The following is an 18,093-nucleotide window of genomic DNA, read 5'->3' on the forward strand; positions in this document are numbered from 1 at the left end:
AAGCAGAATCTGGATGCAACAGAGCGCTCTGTATTCTGCACTTCTCTGTGTTAGAAATGGTAGAGAATATTTGTAGCTCGGGTGGTAGATTTAGGCAGAGATTTGCCCTCCGAACTTGTTGCTTGGCTCACGTATGTTTCGTTACCAAACTAGGTAACATTTTCAGTGGGGGTGTTTTTGGGTGAAGTGTCTTGTTCGTTTATATAGATCCTTGGTTGGTCTTGTGACCGGTTGAGTCACAGGACTGATTGAATCAGAGGACTGGTCTCTCTGTGTATAAAATCTCATTTATTTATTTACAAATGTGTAAAATGCATAAATCACACACATACATAAAGTCTCATTCACACTTTACACATGCATAAAGTTCCAAAAACCCACATGCCTATGTAAAATCCCATTTGGATTTAATGGACACTCTGATTTAATGGACATCTGTTAATTTGATGTCCTACTGTGTAAGTTTTTGGAAAATTACGAGGGGGGCACTGTTGCTCTGTCTGTCATCTCAGTTCCTCCAAGAGATCTAACTGGCTACTGTAGAGACACAGTGCTGTGGCCGTAGACTTGGTCCAGGCGAATTCTTCTTTAGTTATCAATCTCCAATAGCATTTATTAGCTTGGCGTGGAAATGCAATTATTATTATGTTGAAGAGGGCAACTGAAGTGTGAAAGGAGACAAACTGTGCTCTGACGCAGATCATTGGCTCTGCTCCCACATAACTGAATGGATACTCTTGATCTGGGCATTTGTCCTGAACACAATTCAGCCTTCCAAAGAGGAGGCGGGGTTATTTTTTCCCTGCAAACAGATCATCAAGTCAGCAGGTCATTCTCCATCAACTGCAATGGGGCACATGTGTGCCCCAGTAGATCCCTTTTAGATAGTCACCCTCTGCTGTCCTGGGAGCCTGGATAGTGAGAAAGAGCTGTGTGCTCATCCTTAAGGAGCTGCACCAGTCCCTTGGTGTTTGTGCTGGAATAGTACAATGTCAGCAGCCTCCTAGAGTGCCTCAACAATGAGTGTGCTTACAGAGCAAACCCCGTGCAAGTAGAGTACGTGTTCGGTGAGATGATGATGAAGCCAGGGCTGTCATTAGCCCTTTATGGACCCAGGGTAGGCAGCTGATTTTCTGATGCTCCTTATCCTTTGGAAAACCACATTAAGGTGATTGAGGATACTTCTCAGACTTTAGGAATCCTACTTCAGAAATTTCACCCACCACTCAGTTGGACAAAAGCTGATACCCAACAGTATTGAAATGTGAGGAGCTTGGTGTTCTCTAAGCTTGGTTGCTTTCTTGCAGACATTTCATTGCCCAACTAGGTAACCTCATCAGTGCTATTGAGTGTGAGGTTTATATGTTGGAGGTTTGACCTCTCAGTCTAGGGATTGAAACAGCCAAGAATAGAAGAGGAGCAACACGGTGGGCAGGAGAACAAGAAGACCAAGCTCTCATCAGTGAGCTTGTAATTCTGTTAGAAATATCGAATCTGGGATTGGCATGACCTTTATCTAGCCTCCTGTTCAAAATCTGACTTTGACAGATGGCTGTTGCTAATTTCTGCTGAAATATTTCTCATGAAAGATAGTCACTATTTTCTGGATTAACAGTTTGGTCATCAGAGTGGACAGGCAGCTTCTTCGAAGGCAGAGATGGGCAACTATTACAATTTTATGACCTGTGGAGTTGAACTCCCAAACTTCCTGAGCCAACATAGCTCAGGAATTCTAGGAGTTGAAGTCTGTAAGTTGTAAACTTGAAATCGTAAAGTTGCCATTGTCACACATACACATACACACAAAACACACACCAGTTCTAAGGCATAGTGACCAGCCTTAGGAGCCCTGGGTGATGCCCAAAACATCCATTAGGCTTGCAAACCATCACACGTCGGTTTCATTGGGGATATTTAAGAGGCAAAACCAGGGCCTTCAGGCCTTAGGTTCCCAATTCATCTCTTAAGAATTTTCCACATTTATCGCTCCTCTCAAACTGGGTATTTTTTTCAGAAGTGGGTGTTAACAACAAAATTGGTGCTTTGTCCTAGTGCAATTTAAGGGACCATTTTGGCCTCTTAGACTTAAGGCTGCCATATCTGGGCTGCGGAAATCAAAACCACCAGCAGAGGGCAGAAAATAGTTAAAGTCTTTGGCATCTTTCTGCTGGCATCTAGTGGTCATATTTGGTTTTGCAATCTAGATATGGTTCCCCTCTCCAAACCTGCAACTTTACAAAAAAGGTTCAACAACCTATCAGGACTTCAGTAACCATCATCATCCTCATTTGCAGGAGGAGCAGCAGCTCCAAAGCACTTGGATATAATAGGAATGGACAGAAACTCAACCTATCCATTGCAAAATATTGTATTATTTGAAAAGGTAGTCCTTGACTTATTTTTTTTTATATTGAATTTCTATACCGCCCTACTCCCGAAGGACTCAGGGCGGTGCACAGCCATGAAATAAAACACATAAATATACAAAATTTAAAATCGAATAAAATGAATTAAATAAATTTGGCTGAATTAATATCCAATTTAAAATACCCATATTTTAAAATCCATTAAAAATTTAGAATTTACACTTAAAAGGGGGAAGATTTAGGCGAGGCCAGCTTGATGAAACAAAAGCGTCTTCAACTCGCGGCGGAAGGTGCGCAGATCCGGAATCCTCCGTATCTCTGGGGGGAGCTCATTCCAGATCGTCGGTGCCCCCACAGAGAAGGCTCTCCCCCTAGGGGCCGACAGCCGACATTGTTTGGCCGACGGCACCTGGAGGAGCCCCTCTCTGTGGGAGCGTACTGGTCGGTGGGAGGCTGTTGATGGTAGTAGGCGGTCCCGTAAGTAACCAGGTCCCAAGCCATGGAGCGCTTTAAAGGTGGTAACCAAAACCTTGAAGCACACCCGGAAGACCACCGGGAGCCAGTGCAGCTCGCGCAGGAGAGGTGTTACATGGGAGCTCCATGTTGCTCCCATAACCACCCGCGCGGCCGCACTCTGCGCCAGTTGGAGCCTCCGGGTGCACCTCAAGGGGAGCCCCATGTAGAGAGCATTACAATAGTCCAGACGAGAGGTGACGAGGGCATGAGTGACTGTGCGTAACGAGTCCCGATCTAGAAAGGGACGCAACTGGCGAATCAGGCGAACCTGATGAAAAATCCTCCCGGTCACGGCCGTCAAGTGCTCTTCTAAAGACAGCCGTGAGTCCAGGAGGATGCCCAAGTTACGAGCCCTTTCTGTGGGGGCCAATGATTCGCCCCCAATAGCCAGCGATGGCGCCAGCTGACTATATCGGGACGTCGGAAACCACAGCCACTCGGTCTTGGATGGGTTGAGCCTGAGCCCGTTTCTCCCCATCCAGATCCGCACGGCCTCCAGGCACTGGGACATCACTTCAAGGGCATCGTTGGGGTGGTCTGGGGTGGAGATGTACAGCTGGGTGTCATCAGCGTACAGATGGTACTTCACCCCGAAACCACGGATGATCTCGCCCAGCGGCTTTACATAAATGTTGAACAGAAGGGGCGAGAGAACCGATCCCTGCGGCACCCCACATATAAGGGGCCTCGGGGTCGATCTCTGCCCCCCTGTCAACACAGACTGCGACCGGTCAGAGAGAAAGGAGGAGAACCACCGTAAAACGGTGCCTCCCACCCCCAACCCTTCCAGCCGGTGCAGCATGATACCATGGTCGATGGTATCAAAAGCCGCTGAGAGGTCTAACAGGACCAGGACAGAGGAACAACCCCTGTCCCGAGCCCTCCAGAGATCATCAACCAACGCGACCAATGCCGTTTCCGTGCTGTATCCAGGCCTGAAGCCTGACTGGAACGGATCTAGATACGACGCTTCATCCAGGTACTGGGGTAGCTGTCGCGCAACCACACTCTCAACAACCTTCGCAACGAAGCAAAGGTTGGAGACTGGACGATAATTAGCCAATACTGCCGGGTCCAGGGAAGGCTTCTTGAGGAGAGGCCTCACCACCGCCTCTTGCAAGGCGGCGGGAAAGACACCCTCACCCAACGAAGCATTTATAATCCCCTGGAGCCAGCCTCGCGTCACCTCCCGGGAAGCCAGCACTAACCAGGAGGGACACGGGTCCAACAAACATGTGGTCGCGTTCAATCTACCCAGAATCCTGTCCACGTCATCTGGGGTCACAGGATCAAACTCATCCCAGATAACAGTCTCAAGACCTCAAGACTTATGACCCCAATTGAGCCCAGAAGTTCTGTTACTAAGTGAAACATTTGTCAAGTGAGTTTTGCACCATTTTACAACTTTTCCTGCCACATTTGTTAAGCGAATCACTGTAGTTGTTAAATTAGGAAGACTGTCATTAAATGAATCTAGCTTCCCCATTGACTTTGCTTGTCAGAAGGTCATAAAAGGGGATCACATGATGTCGGGACCAGGGGTGGTATTCACTTACCTTCGCTACCGGTCCGCAAATGTGAGTGCGCATGCTCAGGGCCTTCTGCACATGCACAGAGCATCAAAAACTTAGATAAATGGGACGTGATTATGTCTGGGCGGGTGAGCAGAGCCTCCCACAGGCGTCGCTACTGGTTTGCCCAAACCGGATAGAACTGGCTGAATACCACCACTGGTTGGGACACTGCAGCCGTCATAAGTATGAACCAGTTGCCAAGCATCCAAACGTAAATTACATAACCATTGGGATGCTGCAATAGTCATAAGTGTGAAAAATGGACATAAGCCCCTTTTTTCAGTGCTGTTGTAACTTCAAACGGTCAGCAAATGACCTTTGGTAAGTCGAGGACTGTCTGTATTATGTTGCAAAAATATCTCTTAACTATCCTGGATCCTTGGGAAGAATCCCACAATCAACAATACCAAATCCAGACAGAACTTTCTGCTAGGCAGAAATAGCAAGAATGTTCCCCCTCCCTGGCGCTTAGCTAAAAGCCAGGCTCTTGAAATGTCTAGAAGTTGATTAGGGTTTTTTTTTATCTGCTAAGACGAAGGGGTGGGGGAGCACCATCTGCTACATCAGGGGTCTCCAACCTTGGCAACTTTAAGACTTGTGGACTTCAACTCCCAGAATGCCTCAGCCAGCAAAGCTTTGCTGGCTGAGGCATTCTGGGAGTTGAAGTCCACAAGTCTTAAAGTTGCCAAGGTTGGAGACCCCTGTGCTACATGACTGTCCTCTAAATTTAACTGATGTAGAAGCAGGGGTGAAATCCAAAATTTTTCCCTACTGGTTCTGTGGGCGTGGCTTGGTGGGCGTGGCAGGGGAAGGATATTGCAAAATCTCCATTCCTACCCCACTCCAGGGGGAGGATACTGGAACATCTCCATTCTCTCCCCTCCTGGGGGAAGGATACTGCAAAATCTCCATTCCCTCCCCACTCTGGGGCCAGCCAGAGGTGGTATTTGCCAGTTCTCTGAACTACTCAAAATTTCCGCTACCGGTTCTCCAGAACCTGTTAGAACCTGCTGGATTTCACCCCTGAGTAGAAGTCTTCTCTGGGCTTCTAGCTATTGGTATTCCATAAGAGCATTTAACTTCCGATGTGTGTCTCTAAATCTTGATCCGAAGCTCCCCAGGTTGGTAGCTTCTAACTTTTGTGTCCTTCAAGGCCTCAAGAAAGATTTGTGGGTCGTGTGACAAAATAATTTCTATATCCCAAATCTGTTCATGGCCTGGTGATTGGTCTTCTCTCCTCCTGTGTTTCTCCTTAATTGTTCCAATCAGTATCTCTGGCTTGATGTTTCCCAGAGGTGTAGAACAGCATTCTCCATCATTTGTCACATTAGTGAGGGATAAATTGTAGTTCAGTCCAGATTACACAATGAAAGCCTAGATCAGTTTTCTCCAATGGGGTGTTTTTCCGTGTGCTTGACTGCAGCTCCCACAATCCCAAGCAAACCATGGACGATCCTGCTGATTCTGAAAGAGAGAGAGAGAGAGAGAAAGAGAGAAAAGAAAGAAAGAAAACTTTGTTTCTTAATGCAGGCAGTCCTTGATTTACAACCATCCTAGCCTCCCTACCATCATTTGTTGAAAATTTGGGCACGTGTAACTGGTGTGAGTTTACAACAGTTGCCGTGTCCCAGGGTCATGTGAGCACCATTTGTGACCTTCCCAGCTGGCTTCCAACAGGCAAATTCAACATGGGAAAGCAGATTCATTTAAGGACTGCCTGGTTCATTAAACAACTGCAGTGATTTGCTTAATGACCCATGGCAAAAAAGTAGTAAAATTAGCTGCGACTCACCTAATAACTGTCTTGTTTAGCAGTGGAAATTCTGGTCCCAGTTGTGAACATAATTCAAGGATTACTTATATTTTGAAAATAAATTAGTTAGAGCTTTAGTGCCGAGCAGTTTTATTAACTTTCATCTGGTTCTCAACCACAAGAGCCAAGATTAATAGCTAGCACACTCTACCCAGGTTACAGGTAGATGAAGGATCATAGCTTACTCTCTAAATATTTCAATGAAGCTGCTCACACTGGCTGGAAAACAGGCAAGGGTGTCTCCAGTTTTAGTTCAGGAAAAACATGTAGAAGTATTGCTGTGGGAGTCTAGAATAGCCAAAGAATCAAGTGGACTCTGGAAGAACCTTTTCTGGCTAAGAAAAGCTTTTGTGAACTACAATTCACTTCGTTGGATGCAGCTCTTGAAAGCGTCTGCTTTTTAATAGATTTGAAGAGGTTAGTTGCAAAAAAGGGCTACCAGACTTCTGAATTCAGGGAAAGAGTTGAGTGTTTCTCAATCTTAGTGACTTTAAGACCTGTGGACTTCAACTCCCAGAATTCTCCAACCAGCTGAATGCTTAGGTCTTAAAGAAATGCTGCCTTAGTCCAACTGATGCAGTGTAGTTACATCGGGCTATAACTCCATAAGAAAGAAGATAAATAAGCATCAAGTTGTGTGAACATTATCAAGAAGCAATGGATGGAAACTAATCAAGGAGAGAAGCAACCTAGAACTAAGGAGAAATTTCCTGACAGTTAGAACAATTAATCAGTCAAATTGCTTGCTTTCAGAAGTGTGACTGCTCAAGTGGGACATGCAGAAGATCGGGTTGTTACCCAATACGATGATGGAAATTAATAATCCTGATGAAACCCACAATTATTATTATATGGAATATAATTATAATGTCACTCGGGTGGTTGTTTTTACTTTTATATATATAAGAAGATGTTTACTATTGATGGGGGCAGATATGATTGGAGATCTTGAATAAACTGTTGCATTAGCAAGCTATATTACCCTATTATGGATGTTGGTTTTAACAATCCAGTGGAAAGACTTCAAGAAGATATTATATGGACTATAAATTTAAAGTTATTGTCTTTTCTTTTTTTATTTAGATATAATGGAATATATATATATATATATTTTTAAGTAGTGTGGGCAGTGAATTAAAGATATCAAGAATTGTTGTGTATGGTAAATTTGTAAGACAGTGGGTGAATAAGCTAGCTACAGACTGATTAGTTTAAGAAAAGGGATTTTTAAGTGATACATTTAGGGGAGTGGAGGAAATGGATAGAGTGGAATAAATGTTAAATTAGATTTTATGGGGAGCCCGCTTTGAAATGTTATTAAAGTAGGACTTATCGTATAGTTTTAAAGTGGAAGGTGGTTTTGAATTGTTGCAATAATGTATAGATATAAAACACTATTATGCTAAATTAGAAGTTATTTTATAATAGTTATAGTATAATGTGTTTGGGTTTTTTTGTTTTTTTTCTCTTCTTCTTTTCTGAAATGTATGGATAAAGGGGGATTTATAATACTTTTAGTAAGTAAAGGTCAGTATTTTGAGGAGGGAGTAAGTAATCTGTTATGAATTAGGGGTTTTTTTTGTTACGAAGAAGTCACAGGGGGGGAAGGGTGGGGAGGGGGGGTTAGGGAGGGGGGGAGGGGGGGGAAAAAGGGGGAAAAATTTGTATTTGAAAACCTTTTCAATAAAAAAAAAAAAAAGAAGTGTGACTGCTCCATCACTGGAGATCTTTAAGAAGAGACTGGACAGCCACTTGTCTAGAATGGTAGAGTCTCCTGCTTGAACAGGGGTTGGACTAGAAGACCTCCAAGGTCCCTTCCAACTCTGTTAGTCTATTAAGCCTTTAGAGAAGACTGCTTTAAGGGAGTGAGACAACAATATCTCTCCAGCCCTATGCACAGACCATCAATCAGCTTCCATCAGCTCTAGGAATGAAGCAGATTGACATTAGATGCAGGGATTTTTCAAAGGTGGTGGCCCGACTTGATTTTCTGCTATTGAAAAATCGTTTGTCTTCCTGTTTTGCTTTCAAGCAATATCTCAGAAGTCCATTTGTCATGGATGAGGAGGATGCATCTTTAAATGGATGGCCCTTTTGCGTTTGGGTTTCCCGTTAAAATTTCTGCTTGCTTTGCTTTCTCGGTTATTCATTCTCTCAATTTTGCCTCTGTGTCTCTTTGCATGTTTTTTTTTAATAAGGTGGCAGCTGCTTTGGAAATCTCCACTAAGAGAAGCATAATAAAAAATCTTCTCAATAAGGAAACAGGATGTCTTATCAAGGGTTTTTTTTTTTATGTCTTTGCGTCCTGGTGACTGCCTGGACTAGTCAATGAGAACAATTAATCAGAATAGCAGAATAACAGAGTTGGAAGGAACCTCCTGCTCAAGCAGGAGACCATTTCAGACAAGTGACTGTCCAGTCTCTTCTTAAAAACCTCCAGTGGTGAAGCACCCACAACTTCTGAAGGCAACTTCTGTTCCACTGGTTAGTTGTTCTCACTGTTAAGAAATTTCTCCTTAGTTCTAGGTTGCTTCTCTCCTTGATTAGTTTACATCGGTTACTTCTTATCCTGCCCTCTGGTGCTTTGGAAAATAAGTTGACCCCTCTTCTTTGTGGCAGCCCCTCAAATATTGGAACACTACTATCGTGTCACCCCTGGTCCTTCTTTCTACTAAACTAGAAATACCAAAATTCCTGCAGCCGTTCTTCATATGTTTTAACCTCCAGCCCTCTAATCATTTGTGTTGCTCTTTTTTGCACTCTTTCCAGAATGGAAGAAAAAAAAGAGTGCAACAGCTTGCCTCTCACAGTTGTGGCTGCTCCATTGCTGAAAGTCTTCAAGAAAAGATTGGACAGCCTTTTGTTCGGGAGGCGATAAGATCTCCTGCCTTGGGCAGGGCGTTGGCTAGAGAAGATCTCTAACGTCCCGTCCATCTCTGTGATTCCCAGTTTCTAGTCTGGTGCCTTAACCACTATACCAGACTAGCTCTCCTTATCCAGAATAATCCCAGTTAAATAGCCTGGTTCAATCAAAATGAAATTGTAAAGTCATCTTCCCAAATCCAGAGCTCTCCATATCTGGGGAAACTACAGCTTCCAGTCAGTGGGTGGCCCCGTTGGTGCTGGGAAGTAACACAGCTTTTGTTTAAATTGGTATTAGGATCCTTTACATGAATGCCAAAATACCTGGCCTATGCAGACTTTCTATAAAGCCTACTCAGTACTCTTGTAGGATTCGTAGCACTTCAGATTACTGGTTTAAATGCTACTCATGCCTGCATTTGATTTTCCAAGAGAAACTAGCATGCCATGATAGGATTTATGTGATTTTGTATGCTTTTTAAACTTAGTATGCTTAATACGCAGCCAGTGTGATTTGTAGATGTTGTGTTATGGCTTAATACTATATATACACTGGGCCGCTGTGACTTCTTCAAGGCGCCATTAAAGTAAACACGGTTTAGTGTGATACGTGAGTCCAGATAAATTCCACCCTGTCTCCGCAGCAGTGTGACCCGGTCTTCTTTTTGCCAGGTGTTCTGGCAGTCTTTCATTTTTTAGAAAAAAAGGGAGCTGGTTCTATCAACATTTATCACCTCATTTAGTGAACTTCTCTTTGGGGGCCATATTTATTTAGAGGAATAAGAATAGAAGGCCATAATCGGCAGTTATTTTCTGTTTTTCAAAACATGCTGGAGCAGATTCTGCTAAGATCTGGTAGAAATCAAGACTTGAATATGGATTTATACACACACACACACACACACACACACACACACACACACACACACAAATACACACCCACCTGCGTTCCCTCCAAAATAAGACCGGGTCTTATGTTCTTTTAGGCCCCAAAATAAGCACTAGGGCTTATTTTCAGAGAGTGCCTTACTTTTTCCCCATGTACCGGAGGCCCACTTTTGCTTCCTTGTGGCGGGGCAGGAGGCTGTGGGGCACACCTGTGCTGCTGCCACAAGGTGGAGGGGGTGGAGCTGCACCACATGCCCCACACCAGCTTACCTCAGGGCCCCTGCAGCCAGGCCACCCACACCTATAAACCTGCCTCGCGACAGGTTCAACAGTCCTGTTCAGCAGGACCCCATATGGCTACTGGCCTACTTCTTCTGTTTGCTCGTGGCTGCAACAGAGCAGGAGATTGAGTGATACACTGGTACCACTGCCATGAGGTGAGGCAAGGGATGGAACTGCCCCACGCACCCTGCATTGACTTACCCAGGGCCCCCGCAGCCAGGCCATCCACGCCTCGACACCTACCTCGCCTCATAGCTGCCACACCACCATCCTGCTCAGCCTCCTGCTCCATTGTGGCCACAAGCAAGCAGAAGAAGTGGGCTGGTGGCCACATGGGCTCCTGCTGCACATGTCTGCCAGTGCTACTGCTGCGAGGCAGGTGTTGGGGCATGGATGGCCTGGCTGTGGGGGCCCTGAGGTAAGCCAGTGTGGGGCATATGGGGCAGCTCAACCACCATCCCGCCTCGCCTCATGGCCATAGCACCACAAGCAACCAGATGGAACAGCCGGGCAGCCAGGCAGACTCTTAAGTAGGGCTTATTTTGGGGGCAGTGCTTATGTTAGGTGCAAGTATAAAAAAAAACACTAGGTCTTATTTTTGGGATAGGTCTTATTTTTAGGAAAACGGGGTATATAAGACATCCTGTGATAATAAGCCCAATCAGGCTTTTGAGTGCATGGTTATAAGGTCATGCGCTTATTTCAGGGTTCAAAAAAATATAAGACAGGGTCTTATTTTCGGAAAAACATGGTGTGTATATATATATATATATATGGTTGGTTTGGTTTATGGTTTATTTGATTTGTATACCGCCCTACTCCCGAAGGACTCAGGGCGGTGAACAGCCAACAATAAAATACATAAATACAAAAAATTTAAAAACCAGATAAAATCAAATTAAATCATTTTGGCCCAGACAGATTAAAACACCCCAATAATTTAAAAACAGATTAAAATTTACATATTTAAAAAGGGAAGAAATTAGGCCAACCCTGCCTGATGGAATAAAAAGGTCTTCACAGCACGGCGGAAGGAGCGCAGATCCGGGATCCTCCGTATCTCCAGGGGGAGCTCATTCCAGATGGCAGGTGCCCCCACAGAGAAGGCTCTCCCCCTGGGGGCCGCCAGTCGACACTGTTTGGCTGACGGCACCCGGAGGAGTCCCTCTCTATGAGAGTGTACTGGCCGGTGGGAGGCTATTGGTGGTAGTAGGCGGTCCTATATATATATATATATATATATATATATATATATATATATATATATATATATATATAGAGAGAGAGAGAGAGAGAGAGAGAGAGAGAGAGAGAGAGAGAGAGAGAGAGAGAGAGAGAGAGAGAGAGAGAGAGGGAGAGAGAGAAGACCTCCATATTCCTATTCTTCTGTAAGGCTTTGAAGACCTGGTTTTCTCCCCAAGCAGTAGAAGAACATTAGAATAATAACACATTAGAAGGTTGACTTGGCACCAGGTCTTTGTTGCTTTTAATGTTTTAATGGGTTTGGTTTTATAGTTTTAATGTGATGTTACGTGTCTTTCGGTCTTTGATTGGGAGCTGCCCAGAATTGGTTGAAAGATGGGCAGCTACATAAATGGAATGAATGAATGAATGAACAATTGAACGAATGATACTATTCCCCTCCTGATTACTGCAGTGGGACAATCAACAAACAACATGCAGTCAAGCTTGTTTTCTTCTCTAAATGTTTAGCAATCTAAAACCTTCAGACTGTGGACAATAATAAGCTCAAAGAAACCTTTTGACTTGTTTGTCTTATAGACTTGTGAAATATGTCCTTGAATCTATCACCTAGTTTCTTTTAAGTTGCTGGATATTGAATAGAACCATTCTCTCTGTGTGAGAAACCTTCTCCCTCCTCCTCCTCCTCCTCCTCCTCCTCCTCCTCCTGATATTTTGTTTTGATATCCTTAAACCCAGATGTTCTCTAAGCAGCCTGCTGGATCTTTCTAAAGGGAAAAGCAGCATTTCTGTAGTTGAAATATTTAAGACGAGATACAAAAAAAAATATTACAGTACTAGAATATTTGGGCTTCTCTTTTCCAAAATATTGGCATCTGTGGCTACAGAATGTAAAGTTTTCTCCCACCTGATCTGCTTCTTTGATTTATTTGCTTGTTTGCATTAAAGGCTTCTAACTTGCCTTCCTATTAAATACAAGCAAAGCAAAACAAATCAGTGACATGGCAAACACGTCCTATCAGACTTCAAGCTTCAAAAGATGCCAACCACATCACAAGTATAAATTGTCTGCAAAGTTGCAGCAACAAAACAAAACAAAACAGCAATGTGAGCATTGCAGAGCCATTTGAAACAGGTGGCTTTTTAAAGCCGTTTTAAATGCCACCAGCAAAAGGAGCCCACGCAGGTCCCTTGGGAGGGCAGGTGTTGTGTCCACCACTCAGCCATCCTTGGTCTCTCTAGGCAGGGGCCTTTCTGGGAAGGACATCTTCCTTTTGCGTTTTCAGCTAATCTTCCAAATCAGAGATTTTCCAACTTTGGCAACTTTAAGACCTGTGGACTTAAGACATGCAGTCCTAGGTTGCATTAACAGAGGGATAGAAGTAGAGTGTTAGTATTGCTTTAAGGCCTTAGTAGTAAGACCACACTTAGAATACTGCATCCAGTTTTGGTTATCATGATATAAAAAAGATGTTGAGGCTCCAGAAAGAGTGCAGAGAAGAGCAACAAAGATGATTAGGGGACTGGAGGCTAAAACATATGAAGAACAGTAGCAGGAATTGGGTGATGGGTATGTCTAGTGAAAAGAAAGGCCTAGGGATGATATGATAGCAAAGTGGTCTAATATTTGAGGGACTGCTGAAGAGGAGGTCAACCTATTCTCCAAGGCACCAGAAGGCATCACAAGAAGAAATGGATGGAAGCCAATGAAGGAGAGAAGCAACCTAGAACTAAGGAGAAATTTCCTGACAGTGGGAACAATCAACAGTGGAAAGACTTGCCTCCAGAAGTTCTGGGTGCTCTATCACTGAAGGCTTTTAAGAAGAGACTGGGACAGGCCATTTATCTGAAATGGTATGGGGTCTCCTGCTCAAACGTGGTTGGACTAGAGACCTTCTAGGTTCCTTCCAAATCTGTTACTGTGTTATTCTGTTAACTTTCAGAATTCCGAGATCAGCATGGGAGTTGAAGTCCACAAAGTTGTCAACTTTCCTTCCTCTAAGCCAGGGATCTCCAAACATGGCTGGCTGCGGAATTCTGGGAATTGGAGTCCACAAGTCTTAAAGTTGCCAATGTTGGATATTGCTGATCACCAGCATCCAAGCTAAATAACACACAAGATTTTTTTGGGTGTGTGTGTGTGTGACATGCGGTCCATCAAAAAACTATAGCCAATAATATCTGATCCAGGGGTGGGTTCTACTTACCGTTACTACTGGTTTGCAATGGGGCCCTGCACGCACCTTTGCTTTGCTCGCGCGCACGCACGCTCTTCTGCACATGTGCAGAAGCGTTCTGATAACGTCGGGGTTGGTGGGCGGGGCCTCCCACCGGTTTTTCTACCAGTTCTATAGAACCGGTGCGAACTGGGGGCAACCCACCACTGATCTGATCCGTTGGCAGAGATTGGACCTTCTGCGTATGATTTACCATGGAGTTACGGTTGGAGAAGATTGCAGGCCATTCACTCATGCCAGCAGAATTTTAATGAGTAGGGAAAGCAACCTTAACCGATCCATATGTCTTTGCCTTGGCAGAAAATTTAATTTTTGTTCTGGCGCATGAAGAGGAATCCCAAATTACAGCAGGTCTCTTCTGTCTTTAATCATTCATCAAATGTCTTTCTTGCCTTTCCTCTTGTCCCCCTGAGGACTCAGGCTGGCTGCTGAAAAAGCACAAAATAGAAAGATATAAGGGAATTGTTTGAAAGGAACAAATTAGAATCCATCCATATGCTCAGCAGCGAGAACTAAATAACAGCACCCAGCAAATTCAAATTTAGCTCAGATGCATTAGCTTCCATGTTGGTCTTGGATGCCTTTGTCCATCTATGGAAATACAGATAGCCCTTGACTTATGATCACAATTGAGCCCAAAACTTCTATTGCTAAGCGAGACAGTTGTTAAGTGAATTTTGCACCTTTTGCCCCATTTTACAATTTTGCTTGCCACAGTTGTTAAGCAAATTTGTTAACCCAAACTAGTAACATCGTCAATGCTATCATTGCAGCACTGATGAAGTTACCTAGTTTGGTAATGAAATGTTTGCTAGAAAAGTACCAAGCTCAGAGAGCACCAAGGACCCCTCAAAATAAATAGTGTTACTGGCATGTTCCTGGCAGGACTGGGCAAAAGATGCCAGGAGGCTGCATCAAGAGTCCATACTGGACTCTCCAGCAGGGTCACCCAAGACACAAAGTTCTACCCAGCTAAAGCAAACAGACGCTCGTATTGGCCAGTAGTGATGACAGAAGGTGCTGGAACTGGAGGATCACTTTAAGGACAATGGAAGAGCATCATTTCAGACTGTGCGGGACTGATAACTCCTTCTCCACTCCTGTTTTACCAAGAAATGCCAGAGATACCCTACATTCAGTCCCTAGTCATCTCACGGCTGGGTTACTGTAATGCTCTCTACATGGGGCTACCTTTAAAGAGCATTGGAAGCTACAGCTGGTGCAGAATGCAGCTGCATGGATAGTTTTGGGGTGCCCCAGAATGGCCCCCATAACTCCACTGCTCTGTGAGCTGCATTGGTTGCCAGTCTGCTTCTGGGTGCAATTCAAGGTGCTGGTGATCACTTTTAAAGCCCTTCCTGGCATCCAGGTTACTTGAAGGACCCTGTCACCACATGGGGATTGGCCAGTCTCACTTGTGCCAGCAGAGGAGGCCTCCTGTGGTTCCCCTCAGCCCAATTATTCCAGCTGTTGGGGTCCAGGTGAAGGCAGTGGTGAAATCCAAATTTTTTTACTACTGGTTCTGTGGGTATGGCTTGGTGGGCATGGCAGGGGAAGGATACTGCAAAATCCCCATTCCCTCCCCACTTCTGGGGGACAGATATTGCAAAATCCCCATTCCCACCCCACTCTGGGGCCAGCCAGAGGTGGTAATTGCTGGTTCTCCGAACTACTCAAAATTTCCGCTACCAGTTCTCCAGAACCTGTCAGAACCTGCTGGATTTCACCCCTGGGTGAAGGGCCTTCTCTGCTATGGCTCCTGCCTTCTGGAATATCTTGGGCCCCGATGTGAGGTTGGCCCCAACCCTCCTCTCTTTTCTCAAGGGCCTAAAGACCTGGCTCTGCCAGTCAATCTGGGGTCCCAGTGGGGGATCAGCCCAATGGAGGTTGATTCAGTAATGACAGATCCCACCTCCGTCCTTGGTCTTAATGTCTGATGTTGATTTTTTATGTTTCAGCTGCATGCATAACTGTAAGATGCCCAGAGTTACCCTGCGGTAAGATGGGCAGGCAATACATTTTATAAAAAAATAAATAATATAATAATAAAATAAATAAAATAAAAGCACATGGACAGACCTCTTTTGAGAAGTCTATCATGCTGGGGAAAGAATAAGGAAAGAGGATGGCTGGCAGAGAGATGGATGGACTTAATTATCTAGTGATGGGAGCACTGTACCATACACTTGATTGGCATGTAATCAATTACTCATGATAATTGATGATATGACATGATATTATGATCTATCTCTATCTATCTACAGTATCTGCTATAACTATCTATCATATATATATATATGATTGATAGATTGATAGAGGTAGATCGTATTAATATATCATAACATCTATTACGAATAATTAATTACATGCCAATCAAGTGCATGGTGTGATATATTGAGAAATATATTTCTCTAAAAATGCCACTTTGTACTTTCTTTACCAAGTTCAAAAGCTACTTTTAAGGAGAAGAATATCCAAGGTTTGAATGAAAAAAAGGCTAATGTGGTGTCATAGCTAGGCGCTGGACTAGAAACCGGGAGACTCCGAGGCTTGAAAGGGTTCCCTGGATTTGGGAAATATTGGATCGGTGTCTCTCTCAGTCTAACTGACCTCATAGGGTTGTTGTGAGGAAAATAGGAGGCAGGAGTTGTATACAATAAAGGCAGGATGCAAATCTAATTATAATAAAATTGGATATTTGACAAATGTTTCTAATTCCCTTGACCTCCTAGTTTAGCCTATAGGACGGGAAGATTTAGAGCCCATCCAAAAACTAACCAGGTTTGCCCTGTTTAGCCAGGATGGCCAGATACGCCATCCAGCAGTTTCTGCTACCTGATAAAATGAATAATGTTTGCACAAGCTATTTTCTTGTTTTCTTATCTAATGCTTCAATCTGTTTTGCTGCTTGTATCTTTTAAATGGCTGGCATTGATCTGAATTCTTTTCTCCCTTTTTTTCTTTTGCCTACCATGTTATGCTTTTAACTAAATGTCAGTCCTGGAAATGTTTTATTTAAAGGGAAGCTGCAAAGCCTTGAGGGCCAAATGAGAGAATCCCAACCTATGAGAGCTTGAAAGGAGCACTGGAGCTATTCACTTCTTTGCAATCCAGATAAGGATTCTATATTCTGTATTCAGCTTATATCTGCCCTACCTCCTTTCATCTTGGAACTTAAGGACAGAGATGTACAGTCTCTCATCATTTGGCAAGGAGCCTGCATCTGCAAGGAGGAGCCCTCAGCCTGGGACCCTAAAATCAAGACTTATTGAGTTCGGATAGAAGTTAAACTTAGTTTAACTAAGCAACCTAGAACGAAGAAGAAATTTCCTGACAGTTAGACGAAGTAACCAGTGGAACAACTTTCCTCTAGAAGTTGTGGGTGCTCCAACACTGGAGGATTTTAAGAAGAGACTGGACAACAATTTGTCTGAAATTGTATAGGTTTCCTGCCTGAGCTGGGGTTGGACTAGAAGACCTCTAAGGACCCTTCCAACTCTATTATTCTAATTCAAAGTCTGCGTACAAGCAGCTGCAAGCTGCGTTTGTGTGAGATTTCAATTCAAGTCAGAGATTGAATTCAAAGGCATTTGTATAGAACATAGAACATAGAATACTAGAATGGGAAGGGACATCAGAGATTTTCTAGTCCACTAACCCCCTTGCCCTATACCATTTCAGACAAATGATTGTCCACTTTCTTTTTGAAAGCCCTCGATGACGGAGCACCCCAACTTCTGAATGCATGTTATTACATTGCTTAATTGCTTTCACCGTTAGGAAATTTCTCCTTAGTTCCAAGTTGCTCCTCTCCTTGGTTAGTTTCCATCCGTTGCTTTTTGTCTTGCCTTCTGGTGCTTTGGAAAATAGTTTGACCCCCCTCTTCTCTATGGCAGAACCTCAAATATTGGAACACTACTCTCATGTCACCCCGAGTCATTCTTTTCATTAAACTAGCCAAACCCAATTCCTGCAACCGTTCTTCATATGTTTTAGCCTTCAGTCCCCTTTGTTGCTCTTCTCTGCACTTTTTCCACAGTTTCCAGAGTGGTGAGCTAAGAAAGTCTAGGATTCCATGACCTCAGGGATACTGGGGGATCATTTCATTGCTGGGGTCTGAGAAAGGGCTGTCTGTCACACTTGTAGGAATCAGAATTATGTGTGAGAACCCCACTGGTTTTAGGTTGAGGTAGTCTTTGCTTATATAAAGGAGACAGAGAATGAGGGCTACCATGTTCGGCTCACATAGTAGCCACCACTTTGCTTTCATGCAGAATAGCAGCAGCATGTTGTGTTGTTAATTTCCTAAATCCACAGGCAAGCAAGGGCCACATCAGGCTCACCACCTCGTG

The 18,093-nt window shown here is 44.0% G+C and overlaps 1 protein-coding gene across 3 annotated transcripts in view; it reads left to right on the forward strand.

The window, feature by feature from the left end:
* LOC117676000 (actin-binding protein WASF3-like) overlaps positions 1–18,093 on the forward strand; it is a 55,102-nt gene that overhangs the window by 4,450 nt on the left and 32,559 nt on the right. The window lies entirely within an intron of this gene.

Source organism: Pantherophis guttatus, chromosome 12, assembly GCF_059756535.1.
Source record: "Pantherophis guttatus breed Tessera chromosome 12, ASM5975653v1, whole genome shotgun sequence".
In the NCBI taxonomy this organism is placed as follows: domain Eukaryota; kingdom Metazoa; phylum Chordata; class Lepidosauria; order Squamata; family Colubridae; genus Pantherophis; species Pantherophis guttatus.